At 40.9% G+C, this 20559-nt stretch overlaps 1 protein-coding gene and 1 pseudogene across 1 annotated transcript in view; one reads left to right on the top strand and one right to left on the bottom strand.

The window, feature by feature from the left end:
• LOC142354060 (somatostatin receptor type 3-like) overlaps positions 1–20559 on the bottom strand; it is a 437349-nt gene that overhangs the window by 70969 nt on the left and 345821 nt on the right. The gene's annotated exons all lie outside the window — the stretch shown is intronic.
• On the top strand, positions 5701–7534 carry LOC142354631 (tubulin alpha-1A chain-like; annotated as a pseudogene).

Below are 20559 nucleotides of genomic sequence, written 5' to 3'. Positions count from 1 at the left end.
CTATGCGCTCCTGATAGTTTTCAAGCACTGCAATAAGCTGTGAAGGTGTTAAAGGCTTATTGTTGTTGCTTCGATGACGTGAAAGCGAATTGTTAACTACATCATGCCATATAACTAGGCGCTTCTTATCATGAAAGAAATGACTCAACTGGAACTGCGCTGTTTTTCGGACTTTCAAAGCGTTAGGGTTGAAACTTAGACCCGGTAATGCGTAAACGTTACGTTTGTAACGATTTTGTGTTACTTGAGGCGCATTTTTTATGGCGTGATGAAGTGAAATTGCAGCTAATATGAAAACCATATAAGGTTTTTACAACATAAATGATTTGAGCTTTGCTCAAACTCCGAGCCTTGATGTTAAATACACGATTTTCACGAGTTACCAAGAATAAGCGCTTATTTGAGATAAAACTTGAAAAACTTGACCAAATTGTCTTTTTTTTAAATCGACAACTTTATGCAATTGTTACATCCGCATTTAATAATTTTCCTTTGAAAAGATAGGGACAAAAGAATTTTTTCAAATTTGGTCAAATTTTTCAAAAATTTAAAGTTTTTTTTTGCTACGCTTTTATGTCAAGAACAGCGAAAAAAAAACACCGCAATTTGATTGATTCTGGATTTTGACAAAAATTTGTCAAAATTCTTGTTTTTCAAAAAGAATTTAAGGGGTAGGTTATTGGTGACCGGTGAACTCGAAAAATTGTGTTATATGGGATAGGAAATGGGTTCTGGGAGGCTAGATTTGCCGGTTAAAGCACCAGTTTTTTATAAACATACAACATCAAAGTTAAATTTTTGACGAGTCTTACAGTTTTTTGTTGATGATATACATTGAATCCGCAATTTGGTCTAACTCGGAAGAACTGACGAGGGCTACTTCGAGTTGGTCCTTCTCCACTTGATCCCACTCGTTGAGAGGCAAGAGCTAGAAGGGCGAAACTGTCGGCGTCTGAAAATCTCAAATGGTTTCAATCTGAGTCTTGAGTCGTTTCGCAACTTCAATGTAGTGTGCTGATCGTCTTGTTCTCGTCTGTTAACTTTTGACTCTGCAGATGGAGTCGATGTGGTGCTTCTCAGAGGGTTTAATTGAATATAACTGAATATAATTGCGTTAAATTTTGTTTAAACTGACATTCTTAACCCAAATTAACCCACTTGTCATGTCATGCCCGAAAAACTGCGTAGAAATTTACAAACTTTTTGAGTTGTTGAAGTGTCTAAAGTAAACTAAAAAACAACTAGTGAGAAAAATTGCCGAAAAGATAGACGAATTATACTAAAACGAGTGTTTTATAAAACGACCGAGATGACTCGATCAAAACCTGAAAGCACCTGCAAAACCTGCTCCCTCCCCATCAGCAACAAAAGTGCAATGTTCAATTGTGTCTCGTGTGGCGACTCCATGCACCTGACCCCGAAATGCAGTGGAATGAGTGAAAAAGCCATATATGGACTACAGGAATTCCGACAAAATGTACTGCACATATGTAACGATTGTGTGCAGAACCACCAACGAGACCGAGTTTCAGACAACTTGGCAACCAGCAGAGAATCTCCAGACGTGGCGGGAATAGCGAAGAGCTTCGATGAAGTCAAACTTGAGATATCCAAAATCCGAGCGGAAATCAAGTCCCCTCACAGCCGATCATCCGGTAAAAACCATCTTTCGATGGGGTACGCTTCCTAGGGATTCCCGAATCCTCCGGAAAAACCGCCAGAGAGCGTTATGACGAAGATGTTCAGAAAGTAAAGGAAATCCTCGCCCAAATGGATATCGACTGCCCAATGGATGTTGTAAAACGCGTTGAACCTACAAAAATGAGAAAACGAGAACCATAAATGCAAAATTTTCCAGTGAACATCATCGGCGACTTGTCCTCCTGTCCGCCCACAAATTTGCAACCTACGGTAAACCAATTTTTGTGAGCCGAGAACTCAGTCCGGACGAGAAAAGGCTTAAAAATGCTCTGTTGATCAGGCGTAGATACCTCATAGATGTCGCGAAAATAGAGCTAAAAGACTTGCGAACTCGCAATCGGAAACTGCAGAAAAAAACAACAAATGGATGGACGTTGATGTCTCTCCTACTGGCAGCAGCTCACCTCCGGAACAAAATTGACTACAAAAAACAACAAACTCCAAATACTCAGTTTCAATGTGCGAAGTCTGCTTGACTTCCAAAGGCGACAAATCTTTGCCAATGAAATAGCAAAGTAGAACTACGACGTACTCTGTCTCACAGAAACCTGATTAACAAGTGATGTACATGGCAATGCAATATTCCTTACTGGATACACAATCCACAGAGCTGACCGACCTACTGGACATCATAACTCAAAACACGGAGGAGTTCTCATTGCGGTGAAAAACATTCCTCACTACAGAATAAAAAACCCAACGCACTCGGAAAGTGTATCAGCCCCCAAAGTACGGAGGAGTTCTCATTGCGGTGAAAGAAATTCCTCACTACAGACCCAAAAACCCAACGCACTCGGAAACCCTCCTAAATCTAGCCCTTACAGGGCACCAACCAATCCACAAAACCATGGAAGAGATCGAAAAGCAGATGAAACAACGAGACAATTATACTTTAATTGTCAGTGGTGATCTCAACCTCCCTAGAGCTGATTGAAACAGCTTGCTCTCAGATTATTGCTACGAAATTTAAATTCTCAACAACTTTGAAACCCACCGACTTCAGCAAAATCTGCCATGCAAACGAAATCAATCACTGGATGTATCCCTCACCCAATCTCCTGACAGCATTGAGCTCGCCGAAATCGACAAAACCTAACACGTGATTACTCAATCAACGGAAAGAGCTGTTCCGACCATCAAGCGTTCCGGACAACCATTTTCATGAACATATCAGCTACAAAACTAGCCCCCAAAGTGAAACATGCAGATCACAAGGTGGACTGGAAAGAATTTAACAGTCACATCAGAGACCATCCTTTTTCATCCTACTGCTTCAGCAACGTCGACGAATTTGTTGACAAATGGTATCTATGGATCGAAAAGATAATCGAAAAACTAATCCCCCGTGTCACTCAGCACCGAGGAAACCTTCGCCATGGATTTCCTCTGCCACATCACACGAAACTAAGATCCTCGGAACGAAGAAAAGGAAATACGAGAGAGCACCGACCCGCAACCTCCTGATAAAGATAAAACGACGCGAGAAAATCCTCAATGCGCCAATCCTGACAGATCAGGCACTCTATGAATCCAAACTCTTCAAAAGCCGCAGAATATCTGACCTACAGAAATACCTGAAATCTCTTCGCAAATCAAAACACTTCTCTGATGAAATGTACTACAATGTTGTGCAAGATGGACAAGAAACAGAAAAACAGCCAGAACCGATAGTGAAAAGTGCAATGTCTTCAACGACTTCTTCTCCGACATTTTCACCAAAGATTGTAAAATCAACGAACCCTCAGTCTACCCAAAAGAGAGACTTGACTACCTCAGAATTTCTGAAGAAGAAATCGAAAGACAACTGGTGGGCCTCCAGGCAAACAAAGAGTGCGGCCCAGACAACATCGGAAATTTAATCTTGAAAAACGCCCCAGCTTTGGCAAAGTCTCTCAGACTTATCTCCCAAACCTGCCTTAATAAAGGAAAATTTCCAGAGAGCTGGAAAACAAGTAAGATCATCCAGATCTACAAAGAAGACGACAAAGCCGACATCACACAGCATCGACCAAGAAGTCATTGAAGAACATCTCAAAAGTCTTCGAGAAAGTCATCTTCGAACGGTTTTACCCACCGATAGAAAGAATTTTCTCTGACTCTCAACACGGTTTCAGAAAGAAACCATCGGCAGTCCTTTAACTCATCCTCTTCAGAGACGAACTATACCAGCAACTTGAATCGAAAAAATGCAATGACATTCGAACTCTGTATGTTGATTTCAGAAAAACTTTTGACAAACTAGCGCACAAAAGACACATCCAGAAGCTTGAGAACCTTGGCCTCGGAAGAAAGCTACTCCAACTACTTGAAAGCTATCTCACAAACCGAACGCAACGCTTCAAAATTGGAACAAGCAAATCAGAAATGTGACTAGCGGAGTGCCTCAGGGATGAATATTAGGGCCTCTGATATTCATCATCTACATTGACGGTATCTAATCTCAGACATCCCAGCCTTCGGATACGCGGATGATTTCAAAGCAATTACCCACTGTGAGCAAGAATGCGAGACCACTCTCGGGGAAATACAGAAATGGAGCAAAGCAAAACATATGGACCTAATTGTTAGCAAAACTAAAACTCTCCTCATCAGAGGGGATCTAGCAGAGCGTGACGAGGCAGGTGTGGAAACCGTTGCCACCCAAAAAGATCATGTAGTCGTAATGTCCCGAAATCTCTCTTGGAGCGCAAACTGCCAACGTAGAACAACTAAAGCGTAGAAAACCTTCTACACACTCAAACGAAATGTTTCGAGCAGAACCTCAATGGAAACGAAACTGAACGCTTACATAGGATACGTAGTGCCCGTACTCACTTACGCCTCCCAAGTCTGGTACCCTTCGAAGACTGACATGAAATCAATCGAGAAGATCCAGCACAAGCCCACGAAGTGTATATACGGTGGAAACGACGAATACCATCAAAGACTCGAAACACTGAAAACACTCCCACTCTTCATGTGCATGGAAATGCACGATGTCCTCTATCTATCAATCCTAGAAGGCAATTACTACGTCCCCGAAGACAAACTGCCAAAGCGAAAAGAAAATGAAACACGACAAAAGCAGGAATTTGAACTCCCCAAACACCGACTAGAGAAATCAGACGAAAACTTCTTCTTCAGAGCCGCAAAGCTATACAACATCAGCAGTAGAACAACGGAGAAGCCAATGACGAAGAAACTTCTGACAGAGATGTACCAAAACTACTTCCACAGAAGCTACAACGAACTCGACAGCTGCACCTGGAGACGTCCATGCAACTGTGGAATCTGCAATCCAATGAAAAAACTCGTGCCAAACGAAAACTGGAAGGTTTTACACCCGAGGGCTCCGACCGTAAAGACTCCTACTACTACTACTACTACATACTCGGACGCAATAACGTACATACACACTAGAATAAGTTTTGCTCTTCTGCGCAGCGCTATCATATGCCTCACAGGGTGCCGTGGCTCCAAACGGCCGACCGACATTGATAGTTCCTGCAGTGCCATATTGCTGGAGGGGAGACTAAATTCGTAACAAATTAGCTTATATAAATTTAATTTTCTCGACGCAGCTCTAAAAGAGTTATAGTGCCTTCTCTTCAAAATTGTATACGATGCAGTGATGTCTCATTGTAGCGGATAACTAATGATCCATTGGATTGTCCTTCGCGGCTTAGGAGCAAGCCCATTATTACAAAACAAAAGAAAGAAAAATAAAGAACTTAAATTCGTATGCGAATCTATCAAACACGAATGTGGGAACATTCTGTGCTACGCACAGAAACATGCAAGCCTTGTTTATTTTTTCATTTTTTTGGTATCATGTGATTCGAGATTAACCATCAAATTGACCAAATCGGACACTGGTGAAAAGGGAGAAGACAGAATCTGTTATCGTCCCCGTCATAGGAAATTTTTCTGATAGGTTTGGTTGAAGGTTTTATTTTACTTTTCAGTTTACTTTGTTTCTTCGTGTTTTGCGACAGCTTAATCAACCATAACCATGCGTGAATGTATCTCTATCCATGTCGGTCAGGCTGGTGTGCAAATGGGCAATGCCTGCTGGGAGTTGTATTGTCTGGAACACGGTATTCAGCCTGATGGACAAATGCCGAGTGACAAAACTGTAGGAGGGGGTGATGACTCGTTCAACACTTTCTTTAGTGAAACTGGAGCTGGAAAACATGTTCCTAGAGCTGTTTTCGTGGACTTAGAGTGTACAGTGGTAGATGAGGTCAGAACTGGGACATATCGACAGTTGTTCCACCCAGAACAGTTGATTACTGGCAAAGAAGACGCAGCCAACAATTATGCTAGGGGGCATTATACTGTTGGAAAGGAAATGATAGACAATGTTCGTGACCGAATCAGAAAATTGGCCGGTCAGTGCACAGGGCTCCAAGGATTCCTTGTTTTCCACTCATTTGGTGGTGGAACGGGATCAGGTTTCACTTCATTGCTTATGGAGAGACTGTCTGTTGACTATGGAAAGAAATCAAAGCTTGAGTTTGCAGTGTATCCAGCACCACAAATTTCCTCTGCTGTTGTGGAGCCCTACAACTCAATTTTGACGACTCACACCACCCTGGAGCATTCTGATTGCGCGTTTATGGTCGATAACGAGGCAATCTATGACATCTGCCGCAGGAACTTGGATATCGAACGTCCGACCTATACCAATCTTAACAGGTTGATCGGACAAATTGTATCCTCGATAACTGCCTCGCTGCGGTTTGACGGGCCTTTGAATGTGGATTTGACCGAATTTCAGACCAATTTGGTTCCCTACCCAAGAATTCATTTCCCTCTCGCAACTTATTCGCTTGTCATCTCTGCTGAGAAGGCTTATCATGAACAACTAACCGTTGCTGAAATTACGAATTCCTGTTTTGAACCGGCCAATCAAATGGTGAAGTGTGACCCCAGACATGGCAAATACATGGCGCGCTGTCTTTTGTACCGTGGTGACGTAGTGCCTAAGGATGTCAACGCAGCAATTGCCACCATCAAAACGAAACGAACTATCCAGTTCGTAGACTGGTGCCCTACTGGGTTCAAGGTCGGTATCAACTATCAACCACCCACGGTTGTGCCTGGAGGTGACCTGGCCAAGGTCCAGAGAGCTGTATGCATGTTGAGCAACACAACCGCGATCGCCGAGGCTTCGGCGAGACTGGACCACAAATTTGACTTGATGTACGCTAAGCGAGCGTTCGTCCATTGGTATGTAGGAGAAGGCATGGAAGAGGGAGAGTTCTCCGAAGCTCGAGAGGATTTGGCTGCTCTAGAAAAGGATTATGAGGAGGTTGGCGTTGATTCGGTTGAAGCGGAGGGCGAAGAAGACGAAGAGGAGTACTAATCAGTTACAATGTAGAAGCCGTAACCAAGTGGAACTTGACTTCATAGTTATTTGTATTGTAAGATGAACTGTAATCATCGTCTGTTTTGGAAAGCGAACTTCAAAAGCCGCCATTAATTGAGTATCTGCGTGCGTATTTGCATGTTTGTACTTCTTTTCGGCTTTACTCCAGATGTAAATCTCTGCATCTTTATTGTAGGCGATGATCTTTTAGCTCTTGAGTTGTCGTTTCGATTTTTAAATTTTTGCTCGCTTTTCAACTAAAAGGGACATTCCATGACTGAACGACTGGAACCAAAAGTCCAATGGCAATTGCTGTGCTTCACTCTTTGCTTTTAGTGCTTTTGAACTTGTGATACGTTTGATTGTTTTTGAATAAGCTGTGATATAGTTTTGTAAGCTTCCTGTGATGTGAGCTTGTTGAAAGCTGCCAAAGTGCAATAGTTTGTCTATACTGTCTTTTCTTAATTTATCTTCAGCGTTGAATCGTTTTAATAGCGAGAAATGTAGGCGCGCAAATATACTGACCTCATGAACAGCCGTTTTTGATCAAAATTAAATGGTAAGTATTGGGTACTATCTTCGGTCATCCTGAAATCCCTAGATTAGTGATTTTTACCAAAAATAGAGAGAATTGTTGTCAAGGCAAAAGTTCAAAACGTGAGCATATGGCCGCATAGGCTTATATCTGTAATTCGAGACCGCATGCAATCCACCAAGCATTTGCTTTTGATTGTATACCAACAGGCACCGCTGCTTCTTAAGGCTCTCGATTCTAAATTTTGTTGGAGTAACTGAGTGAAGTTTTGTTTTTCCGAACACATTTTGATTGTATAAATTTATTTTATTTGGTGTTCTTAATCCATACGGTTGTTTAAATTGTTGAAGATAGTTTGACGTTAGCCCTTGCGTTGGGTTGAGTCTGCAATATTCCAAACTGACTTCGACCAAACTAAGTCATAATGTTTATTGTGATATATAAATATAGGTTTGGAATTGAATCATTTTTTCATGGTAGCAAAAGATTTGTAACGCAAATCTCACGAAAGTTGTAGACTGTTGCGAAGGAGCAGCATTGGGCGAAGAGTCGTTGTTGTTTCACAGTTAGTAAAGTTTTATCATTTTGGACCAGCGTTTCGCTATTTTACTTAGCGTTACGCCAGAAGTTACTTAATTTGGCACCCGATCAAGTAATTTTTGGTTCAATTTTTTAACCAGAAAGTTACCTTGTCATTAACCACCGATTTTAACCACCGAAGTTGAGTAAATGAGAGAGTTTTTGGGCAAAGTTTTCGTGCGCTAATCTGACTCGGGGGTGGCGCTGCTGACCTTCTTATCCATCTGATCAAAGAAATAATTTTCGTGCAAAATGTGGACTCGCGAAAGATTGATTAATTTTTCTCGAAAGAAGTTGAACTGATTATCGTAAACGAGTGTCTTTTTTATGCAAAATTTTGGCTGGGCCGTTTTTTGCTGGAACTTCCGTTCGATTTTTATTGTCGAGTGAGGTTTTCACGCTCGATTTTTTCAGTGATTCGAATTGCGGGCATTCACTATTTAAGTCTGCTGCTAAAACATAACCGGTGTGAGTGATTAGAGTACTTAGCCTGCGTAGCGTAGTGGTTAATTTACCGGTCTCAACCGCCAGGTCGAGGGTTGGATCCCCTCAAGTTGTCTCAGCGTTTTGAGCCTTAAATTAAAGTGAAGTTATTTTTAGTCTGAGGGCTAAAATGATAGAGTTCTATAAATTATAAGTGTTCCGACCCCGCCTTTGTGTGGGGGGGGGACTATACACAACTGTTTTGTGTTCTGACAATTTTAAATTTTAGGTGATCGATATTTTCATGGTCGAAATCTGTGAGTGGTGGCACTAGAAAGCCTGTCAAGCGTCGAATTTTTTAATGGAACTTTTCAAGCGATTTTTCGGGGAGCTATTGCGGTATAAAGTTTTTGAACAACTAAATTTTTTAGTTCCTTTTTAGAAGAATTTTTGATTTTCGAAGTCGTAGCAATTATTGTAAACGTGTTGGTTTTTTTATGCAAAATTATCGCGTGACCGTTTTTGCGCTTTCCTTCGGGAACATTCTTTTACTAAAGTGTTTTTTTCACGCTTTTGTTCTCAATTTTTGAGTGATCTCTATTGCTGTCACTCCGAAGTAGAATTTGTTGCTAAAATAAAATCGAGTGCAACATAGCAACGATAAGGGCCTGGTAACCGAGTGGGCAGCGCTTCTGGTGAGGGATCGGGAGGTCCTTGGTTTGAATCCCGGCGTGGGCGACTATTTTTGCACTCATAAAAAATTAACCTAGGCTACAGCCCCTGAATTAACTTGCATCGGCTGTCGTTCGAGAGCAATTCTTCCAACATTAGCTGGTTTGTTTATTAATAGCCGCACAGCAATAGCTGGGGATATTATTGACTTTCTTTTGTTTTTTACAATTCAAAGAATTTTAATTGTATTGGGGCGCTGTCTTTTTTTAAGATCTGTTCACACATTTTCATGATTTTTGAAGTCAAATTGGAGTAGTGATTTTGGTCACGCCGAAACAGGAAAGGGAGCTAAAAAGCGAGTGGTTTTGCAGCGTGAAATTTTTTCGCTCTAATTTTAAAGTAGAGTGAGAAAACGGTGTTTGAACAAAAATTCGGTTTCTCGGTAGTGGTTTTTTGTTCACATGCGGCAATGCGGTTTTTTGTTCACATGCGGTTTTTTGTTCACTCCGATTTTTACTGTTATCTTGATTTTTTGGATCGGATTTTTTTCTAAGTGGTCTTTCCAATCCATTCACAGCTCATTCTAGGGCTAGTTTTTTGTTTGAATTAAATTTTCATTTCTCGTTATTAGTTTTTTTGTTCACATGCGGCATTGTGACATTGATTTTCTGTTTTTTTTTATTTTTTTATCTGATTTTTTTTAAAATGGTTTTCTCAATTCACTAATTGTCCATTTTAGGTCTAGTTTCACTGTTTAGTCAATGAAAATTCTTTGAATTGTACGTCAGGACTTGTCCATGCAATTTCAACTGAAGTGCGTTAGTGACGTCATTTTTCGCTCTTAGTGGAGCGAGTTTTGTTCATTCGCGTGATTAAAGTTTTGGTCACACTTGACTTACCTCACTCTCAAAAATGACTTCCTCACTTTGAAATTGACTTTCATTTATTTTAATTCAAAGAGATATGGTCAAATGGGTGTGCATCACTCTAAATGAAGGTTATTTGAGAGCAGCTCATAGAGGCAGCAAAAACTTATACAGATTTTTAATCAAAACGTAACATCTCTTCAATGAAAACACTAATTTTTTTGGCCTGTCTTTGTTTTAGTTTTTTATGAGATTGCAGATCTACGAAGCTATTGCGACTATTTTCTGGCATTCTGCCAGCTATGTTCCTTGCTTGCATTTGCTATGATATGTTGAGCTTAGGTGTTATTACATAATTTTTTTTATATTATCTGGTAATCATAGTTCCTTATGCTTTCCTTTACAAACCTGCTTTATCATTTTGGACCAGTTGTTTACTATTTTGTCCAAAAATCGGTCAATTTGGCATCCAACCAAGTATTTTTTGCGGTTTCTAGTCCCATATTGTATTAGAAAGCTCCTTTGCCCTTAACCGCCAACTTTATAAAATGGAGTAAATAAGAGAGTTTTGGAATTCCGAGGGAAAACGGAAATTTAATTCCACCTTATGAAAAAAAATTCTGCAAAATAGGTTCAAATGCAAATTTTGTGACTCCAATCTAGCAGCAACTTTTGTATGCTCTAAATTTGCTCGTTTTTTGCTGCCTTTTCTGCTCCCTTGTTGCTGAAATCATCTTTCCTCTTTGACTTCTCATTGGCATCATAAAGTCGAAAGAAGTTCGAAGGGAACATAAATCAAAGACTTCGCGGCGATTCAAGTTTTTCTTACTAAGAAGCTAAACTGTGGGCCGAACAATTAATGCGCACGCGCTTTATCGAGCCTCCCTTTTCATGCGTTGATATATTTTCAACTAGGCAGCTTTTAGGTGACATAGCTAACTCCAGAAAAAGACTGTCCTTGCACAATTTAACGAGTCAACGAATAAAAACTGCGTTAAGGTGGCAGGACTGCTATCAATTGGAAAGTGTGACAAACGCAGCTGAATGAGCCAGCACGACTAATGTTGTTAATCTGCCAGTCTTATTTCCGGCAAAAAATTGAAGCTCAAGTGCTCATTCCGAATATTGCGGTTGGACTACAATCAATATCGAACCCACAGCAGGGAACCGTTTCTCGGTATATTAGTGATACAATTTTATTGAGCTGTCTGACACGAATCTCATTCAGGCAGTTCTTACTCATCTCGCTCGAATGACAGCAGGATCAGACAAGTTTGATCTCGTTTGAGTGCCACTGTTTTTTTCACGAACGTCTGCATATGGTTCATCTCTATCACCTCGAATATCCTTCAGATATTGTGCCGGTAAAGATGCTACCCTCTCGCTTAAACAAGTTCGTTGGAGCAACTTCGTTCAAGTGATGAGGACTCTACATATTTTTGTTTGAGACAGGGTCAAATTAAACAATCGAAACAAGGCAAATCAAACCGTGCGTTATGTTTTATACAGCAATGTTTTGTAGCGAAATTTGAAGCGCCATATGATTGTTTCTGTGCAATATAAATTGGAGTCATTTTGAAGTTTTACGGGAGTTGAACTCGGTTGAGGGAAACTTGTAGGCGTTCAAAATTGCATCTAAAATAAGAGCAGTTGTTTTAACTAGGAGAACATGGAGGCGTCTGTTATTTTCCACATTATTCATGCACAAGTCTCTTAATTTGCTGCTTTTATAGGTTTCAGTAAATTGATTTTATGTAATCTGGGGAGACTTCACTTGTTCTTTTAAGTATGATTTCCCTGTCAGTAGACGTGTGCGTCAGCAGGCGTAATTCGTGAGTGTAGTTTTAATAGGGGTTACGAAGCCGAATGAGCTGCGATAGCTTTTATTGCAAAAATGTTTTGGATTTTTTATCTTTCGGCCCTCAGCGTAGATGGCAAACAACTCTTACGACCCCCGGCGCGCGTGCTTTTTACTTAATAACGCGAAACAGAATACACGGATTTTTTTGAATCAGAGTCCCCCGTTGGGGGGGATAAAAATTTAAACGGTCAATTTTTGTGGTTTTTTAAAACTTTTTTTGTCACATTTCAAAATGTGGATAGAGATAGTGAAGAGTTTAATTTAGAACAATAGTCTGGGCAAATTTTATAATTTAGTTTGGGTCTGGTACTCTTGATTGTTCTTGGGAGTTTTAGTGGTCAACGAGAACCGAACCTATTTCCAAATTAGATAAGACCGAAACAGGTTAAAGCTAGTTGCACTCTATTAATCATACAGCTTCCACCCTGCGAAGTTACCAATAGTACTTTCTCGGTTCTATAAATTTTCTAGATCTTGTGACCTGAATTCTTTTCCGGGCAAAGACAAGCACTAAACTCTGTTTTAACTTCAGTTTAGAGCGACAGTTCAGCTGAAATTGGTTAGCTAACCCCACCTAATTCTAGTTATTATTATTCAAGGAATGCCATTGTAGCTTAAGCGATTGGAAACACGTTTCTCCAAAAGTTACTGAGTTAGATTTGAATCATTCTCAAATTTCTTTCTGAGTACAGTCGCAACAAAGTGCGTCTCGAATTTCTTCAGAACTGGAATTTTGTGCGCTGATAAGAATTACTGGGGAAAAGTAAGTGTTTTAAAACTGTTCATGGCAAGCTTGGCTTCAATTCCTTGTAAGTTTGGGCAAATCTGAACTAGTAACTTCGAGAACTACCCACAATAAACATCATGCCTTAAACCCTCTTCGTCTCAAAACTAAATCGTGTTTAAAATTACAATCGCTCCTTACGGCGCACTGTAACATTTATTCACTATTTGAACTAGATTTCATTTGAATTCAAGTCGCTTCAGAAAATTGAGCTATGGGTTGAACTAAGAACAGTTTTGCCATTTTTGGATCCAGGAATCTTAAGCATTCCTTTGCTGATTTGACCACCCCGCTACTAACCACAAAATAACCCTATTTTTGATTAGTTTTTTAACCCTTATTAGTACCAACACAAGAGGTAACCGCATGGACTGCTGAAATGGCAGTTGACGTCAACTTATGGACGCTTGCCCAGGTAAGTCGGTTACTTTATTTTGTTATTCAATCATGTCCCAATTTGCGGAATAATGACGAATCGCAATATTTAAATTCCCAGTTAGACGTATCTTCCAACAATCTTGGTTAAAAGGAAATTTTTAATTCAAATCATGAACAAATCAATTAACCTTCTGGGATGACTTTGATCGTTCAACCCACGCAATCACGAATTAATTATCAACTGTTTGTTTTTAGAATGTTTGTTTAGAGAGAACAAGCTAATGTAAATTGTGCATAAGATAAGCTTGACATATCTTGACACGGAATGTATAGTGAACAATTTGCTAAAAATGACCATGCATTAGCTAGGCTCAATACGTAAAAGTAGCGAGCAGCGTCTACTGATAAAGAGACAGAACTTTAAAAAGTTTCAAAATGATTTGACTCAAAAACTGGGACGCTGATGGAGAAGTATCAAAATTTCGTGAAGATTCTAGTGAAACAATTTATCTGTGGTCTTTAGAAATTATAGAAATGATACTCAATCTTTTTCTTCTAAGTACATTTTTTTTTTAAAAAAACCCAAAATTCAACGCTAAAGACCGCGAGAGTTATTAAGGATTTGATTTCGGAATGAGTTTTTTGGCATTCACTTCAATACAAAAGTTCCTTTAGAAAAATAATCAGCATTTTGCAGCTCCTTGTTTGAAACCTCAATGGTTTGAAACCTCAAAAAATTGGCTTGCTTCGATTAATTGAATCCAAAAACTGGATTTTTGTGAAATCGAGAAACACTGGATAGCCACTACTTCGTCGTATAGAGTTTGCGATAAATTTCGATCTACATGAGCTGTTTTTAAAATTTAAACACCAAAAGAGGTTTCCGAGCTGTTTGTTATTTTTGGAATTGCAGAAAATAGTTAGACTGACCCTTTAAACTGCTCGTCCTCAAAAACGGGATGAAGAACAGATGAAGCCTGGAGGGTCTTAAGTGGCTGAGCAGCTCTCTGAAAGCCTTACTAGTTTCTAAGTATGCGATTCACCGAAACTGTGTTGAGGAGACACTCATGGTTAGAAGGGTGGTTCTCAAGCTTAGAAGTTTGAACCCCCCCTCAGTCTCTCCCCCGCCCACCCCTCCCCACTCACCCCCAACACCCCCCGTCCACCTGGCGATTTATATCCCCCCTCTACCAGCCCTTCCTACTTCAGCCTCCTCCCCCCCCAATGTTAGTATCCATAAACCTTAGCTGGCTACTACGAACGCCAACCACTCACCGATCGCTTGACAGCAGTTTGCCCGAAGTTAGTCGGTTATGTTTACTATTTTTTTTCAGTATTTCAAACTGAATTTTTAGGTCATATCTTCTGCCCATACTTGAAAAGAGAAAATAACTTGAATCAAGAGAGCGATTTTAGTGAATTTATTGGCAAATTTGCATAAAATGATTGTTCTTTAAGCTTTGAGGTATAATGGACAATTTGCCTTTTCAGATTTCGTATCTCCCATAGAGCAACACTGGAACGAAGCAGCCGCTCTTCGGGACTCAAGAACCAGATCTTATCTCCACTCGTCCTCAACTAACTATGACTACGATTCGGGGACGGCTTCTCAGGTCTTGCTCCGACGACACCGAATCAGATCAAACGCTGAACGGGACCATATGTCGTCGCAGAGTAGTTCACGGCCATCGTCTTTAGTCCAGGAGCTGCCAACTCGAACCAGAAGGCGAAGTCAAAATGGCACCCCGAACCCTGCTAACCTCACCCTTACATCAGTTAACCGAGATATACCGATTGTCCGAGAAGTTGGGCGACCTCAGGATGACTTTATCCGGGTTCCGGTCGCTTCAAATTCCCCAGTATGCATGGCACCGCCCGACATTTTACCAATTTACGAACAAAAACAGCTGTTCGCAGCAGCTGCGATCAATTCCAGACTTACGTCATCATATAACAATCCTAACTCTTCGCCTTTTTTGAACTCGAGGTCGACTTTTTCTAACCCTAACCGGAGTTCGAACCTGCATGAACTAACCAGACTCGTATCAGCTCAACAATCTCAAGGAGGTCGGCTGGCAACCCCGTCGGGAGGAGCTCAAGGATCGATTGGGAACCCAGTAACAAGTACTCATAGTACTTTAAGATCGAGTAGAACCTCCTTGACAGGAGGAACCAGTGCTTCTAGCATCAATTCTCTCTTGAGCACAGTCGAACGATCGCCATCAATATCAAGAAGAAACAGCGACAAACCAGTAAAGCGAATTGAGTGCAAACCGAATCCAGACCAAATTGATCCGACCATCTCAAATGTTAAGGATTTCAAACCGGTTGTACAAAGAAATACGCCTATAGTCGCCAGAAGAACGGCTCCAATTATATCTCGTCAGCCGAGCAATTTTCAGCGGGAATTTTCGTTGAAGTCACATCTTGCAAGTGCAGCTGCGGGACCTCGAGAGATCTTCGAACACGGAGCCCGCGGATACAATTTCAGATCTGTGCTGTCCCCAAAACCGTATCCTGTGATCTTCGATTCGGACTCGGCGTCCACTATTTCAGACGAGTTTTACGTGCCGTTCAAAAGCGCAGGCAATTTCTACATTCAAAGTGGAGGTTCAAAATCGTCATCGCGAGCATCATCTGTTACAAAACGGTTCATAAGAAGCCAGGATGTCACAATCGGAGCGTTGAGTAATGAATGCAGCCTTGAATTTAGGATTCCCAAGTTTTATTCCAAAGAGGTCGCTGACTGGTCGATTTCATCATCAGTTCGCCAAAACCGTAAAGATTGTTTAGTCACTCGAGCGCCAATCAGAGTCTGGGGCTGCAAAGTGGCCCAGCATGCGTGCGAAGGTCGGAGCGAGGAAGCCCTTTTGGAAGATGTCGATTCTATGATTGTCCCCACAAGACGATTTTTCGCTAAGGTCAGAAAAAATGCTAATTGAGGTTTTTTGGTGTAAAAGGAGGTTTGGATAAATCGAGTTGAGAATCTTTTTTTGATATTTGGTAGCTTAAGACAAAAATTTCTTCATTATAATGGAAAAATATTTAAAAGTAATCAATTGCGTGCGTTGTAAAGTAGATATGATAGAAACTTAGATATTGTAGATATGATAGAAACTTTTGCATAGAAAAAATTGGAGGTTGAATTACTAGACCGAATAGTTGAATTAATCTATTTAGTTATAATGATGTGCTCAATTTTGTTGAATTGATCCAAATTACAGGATATGAATTTTCAGGTCCATTTCTTGAATGACGTTTCTTTTAAGAACCACAAAAATCAATTCGCTGAATGGGTTGCACAAAAAGAGGTGACAATGTGTGAGTCAAAATATTTCCAAGAGACCAATTTGGACTATGGTTCCTCTTGTTCATCTTCAGGCGAAGTGGAGGATATCTTGAAAAAATACCACCACGATACAGCCCAGGTATTGGTTGACTTCAAAAGGTACCAAAATTTTAGATGGCAAGTTTTATATAAAACGAGAAATGGTTTTGAGCACTTGTCCCAATACAGGTGTAAAGGAACCAAGTTCCTTTATATTTTATCTCCCCCCACATCCTCATTTTCCTCCCCCACCAACACTTTCGTACTCCAAAACCCTTTCATTTCATGATTTTTCATTCCCCCAACCTATTTTCGTTGAAGCTTTTTATATGTTGATTTTATTGAAGAAGTCAAAAGTGGTTGACGTTCACTTTAAATATTATTTATAGTAAGGGATTTCCCGTTTTTGACCATAACTTGTGCGCCAATGGCGCGAATTATGATGTATTTATAGAGCTTGATTTGCTACCATGGTTGCGACTTTCAGAAATACAAATATTAATGAAAAGTTGTCTTGGTATGCAAGACTTAGGCCGAAGAGCATAAACATTTCTGGCGTATCCTAGGGTCAAAAAAGGACCTTTGAAACTTGCTCGACTCAGACTGGGGAATTTTTGATTTTATAGGGGGGAACTTAGACATTTGACACTTAGCACATTTTAAACTCTGGTTTTGATAACTTCACACTTTTTAATCAAAAACATCACAATCACAAATGATCCAACTGATTTTTAATCTGGCCCTAGAAGTGAAGACTGAGATGAGAGTTCTCCTGAAAAGGATGCTTGCGTGGGATGCCTAGTCACGACAGATGGGCTGGTCTTACTTGCGGATTTGAATGTCTTCATTTCAAAGGCTGGATTTTAATAGGCGTCTGGTTATCGTTGGATCAATATAGTATCTTTCCGCATTAGTTTTGAAAGGAGTAGGTCCTCCTCTAGGTGAAATTTCAAGCACCACTAACACACACATTAACTTAGGATTAGTTGCAAGGCCTGATATGCCCTTGCTACCTTAAGGTTTATAGGAACGGGAAGTTATCCCCCCACCAGTGTCAGTAGACACACACAATAGTCGAAAGTTAGCCACCACAGGTTAGGGTTCCTTCTGTCGCGCTCGAAAATCAAATAGGCAACCAGACAAACATCAAATTTATCTAATATTGTAAGAATTTCACTGATTAGTGAAAAAGTTTAACTCTATGCAACTTCTGATTAGCATCACATCTGTATCAAACATCACTTAGTGATAGCGACAAGCACCAACATAGCAAATAAACATTAACGAAAAAGCATTAGCTGAACACAGTAAGCAACAGCCTCATTTAAATAATAGGTTTAACATAACAAAAACTAGAATAGGGCTGGCACAAGGAAACATAGTGCAGTAACAGTGCAGTATAAACTTTGTAAAATAAGAAAAGTCTTCTAACACAATCAACATGCCAAACAAGTCCAAAGCATCATCAACAGCAAAGAACAGCCTCAAGCAACAACTTCAGCTGAAAGTGATAGAGTGGAACGCAGTAAAAGACCTCTTCCAGGAACAAAGCAATAGTAACGAAGGTCTAAGCATACTACGTTCAACTTTCGAACTTTTGAGGTCTCAGAAAGAACAGTTGGACAGAAGTTGCAGTAAACTCATGAAGCTACAGCTAACAAGTGAAGAGTTGACAACACTTGCTAATGAATCTGCTGAAAGAAACATAACCATGCTGAAATGCAATCAGAGAGCAAAAGCACACAGAACGGTTGCAAGTGACACTGAATCTGCTTTTAACACGTCAGCAGCGCCTTCCCCTAATCTACTGAAAAAACAGTACCCTTTACGCAATATAGCAATGAAACATCAGCTGGCAAGCCGCAACAATCGGGAAACAAACAACGCTGACTCGTCCGACTCAGAAGACCCTAATAATTCTCAACCCGTTTTGAACATTGAAAAGAGAGGAAGGAACAGAGAATTTCTCACAGGGGCATTGAGAACAGATGAGGGCTGGCAAAATTCAATTCGATCGAGAGAAGAGAACCATGTTCAAGGACAGAACAGACATGAGAGTTAGGATAGAGCAGGGCATTTGCAACAACCAGTTTCTTTTAACATCAATAGCCAAGCTGGTCCGACCATGAGCCATAGGTACACTCCACAAAATCAACAAACACTGAACAATTGTACCGGATCTGTTGAACACAATAACAACGCTTATAACAGCAACCTATACAACGGATTCCCGAGTTTCGCGAGGTCTCCACCAGACTGGATGCAACACCAAGCACTGATGATACAGAACACGATGAGTTTGCCCAAGATATCAATCGATAATTTCACAGGTGATCCTTTGAAATGGCACCAGTGGTTCAGCATCTTCAAAGCAACCATTCACAACAACAGTGGCCTCTCAGACGCCCAAAAAATGACAAACCTCCAAAACTGTAACACATAAGGCAAGAGATTCCATAAGTGGATACTCCTACAATGGGGACTACTACCATGAAGCCATCACTGAACTGACCAGGAAGTTTGGCAAACCACAGCACATTGTCGCTGCATACCTGGATCAATTGGAGAACTGGCCGAAACCCAGACTGGGCGAACAAAACACTTTTGTGAGCTTTTCATCTTTCTTGAGGAGACTGGTACAAACATTCAGGCTTCACAACTTTGAAGCTGATCTCAAGTCTTCAGCCGTCTTGAGAATGGCCAGAGACAAACTGAACGCCACCATGATAATCAGATGGAATCAACACACAAGAAGCCAAGCCCTGCTGCAACCTAACCTTGCCCACTTTGCTGATTGGATTGACTCCTACGCAGAGGCGTGCGAGGACATCTCCCCACAACGGAACCAGAGAACCAGAGTGAACAATTCTTCTATAAGGGGGGCACCAGATGTGTCATTTCAACTCTGCTCACAAAACTACAACCTTGGTCGATGTCCCGAATAATTGGAAAAGTCAGTGTATGACCGACAGGGTTGTGTGAGGAGGTTCAATCTCTGCCCTAACTGTCTAAGAGCTCATGAAAAGGGTCTCTGTCAATCAAAAACAAGGTGCCTCGTGGACAGATGCAATGGCTTCCATCACTCAACACTCCATAGGACAGATGCAACAATATGCACAACCAAATGGGAACTGGAACCAAAACTCAAAAAATATCTTCAGACCCCAAACCAACCAAAACCAGTCAAACTATGGACGTAGTTTTAACAAGGAAAACCAAAGGCAGCAGAAGAGTTCAAACTACAACCAACAGAGTGGAAATCAAAACAGACATGGTGGATCTAACAGCAGTACTTCACACAGGGGCAACTGGAACAAAAATGGTTTTCACCCTCAGCCGATGAACACGCAGAACAACAACAACAACAGACAGCAGAGTAACAATCAGCGCAATGTGGCCCAGCAGCAGGCAACTACTCCGCAACAAAACTACACTTGCAGCAATCAGCAGGAAACTTGGATCAGACCGCAGATACAGTTGCAGGCAATACCAGTAACACTTTTCAAAAGAGATCTTTGCATTGAAACCTACGCCCTGCTGGACAGTGGCAGTGACAACACCCAAATAACACAGAAGGTTGCCGATGCGCTTTAAGTTCAACAACCCAAAGATATAAACCTACCACTAGCTTCTCTTCATGGTGAACACTTAGTCAAAACAGCAGATGTCATGATCGGCATAGGAGCTTTGTACAGCAGTTGTCCTGTGATCAGAATCCCTGTGTACGCAACAGCAATGGAGGAGTTTCGGGTGCAAAGAGTTCAAATTGAAATGTTGAATGAGATCTGCAGAGATCATTCTCACCTCATGAGCATAAGATTTCCAACAATCAGGGCAACCGGATCGGAATACTGATTGGAGCAGATGCATTCACAGCAACGGTTCCGAGACAGTTCACAACGGGACCCACTGGTACCCCATACGGAGTCAACACTCTGCATGGCTGGACACTGACAGGGCCAATCACTCAGAAGTACACACAAAAGAGGGTCGGACAATCAAACAGCACAAGCATAGCACTTTTCAATCATATCGAGAGGCGACAAGACGATCCAGATGAAGATCTTCTCCAACACTTCTGG

The sequence above is a fragment of the Convolutriloba macropyga genome, chromosome 15 (assembly GCF_964194025.1).
Source record: "Convolutriloba macropyga chromosome 15, txConMacr16.3, whole genome shotgun sequence".
Lineage (NCBI taxonomy): Eukaryota > Metazoa > Xenacoelomorpha > Acoela > Convolutidae > Convolutriloba > Convolutriloba macropyga.
The sequence above is the reverse complement of the archived record's forward strand: the minus strand, read 5'-3'. Positions and strand labels throughout refer to the sequence as shown.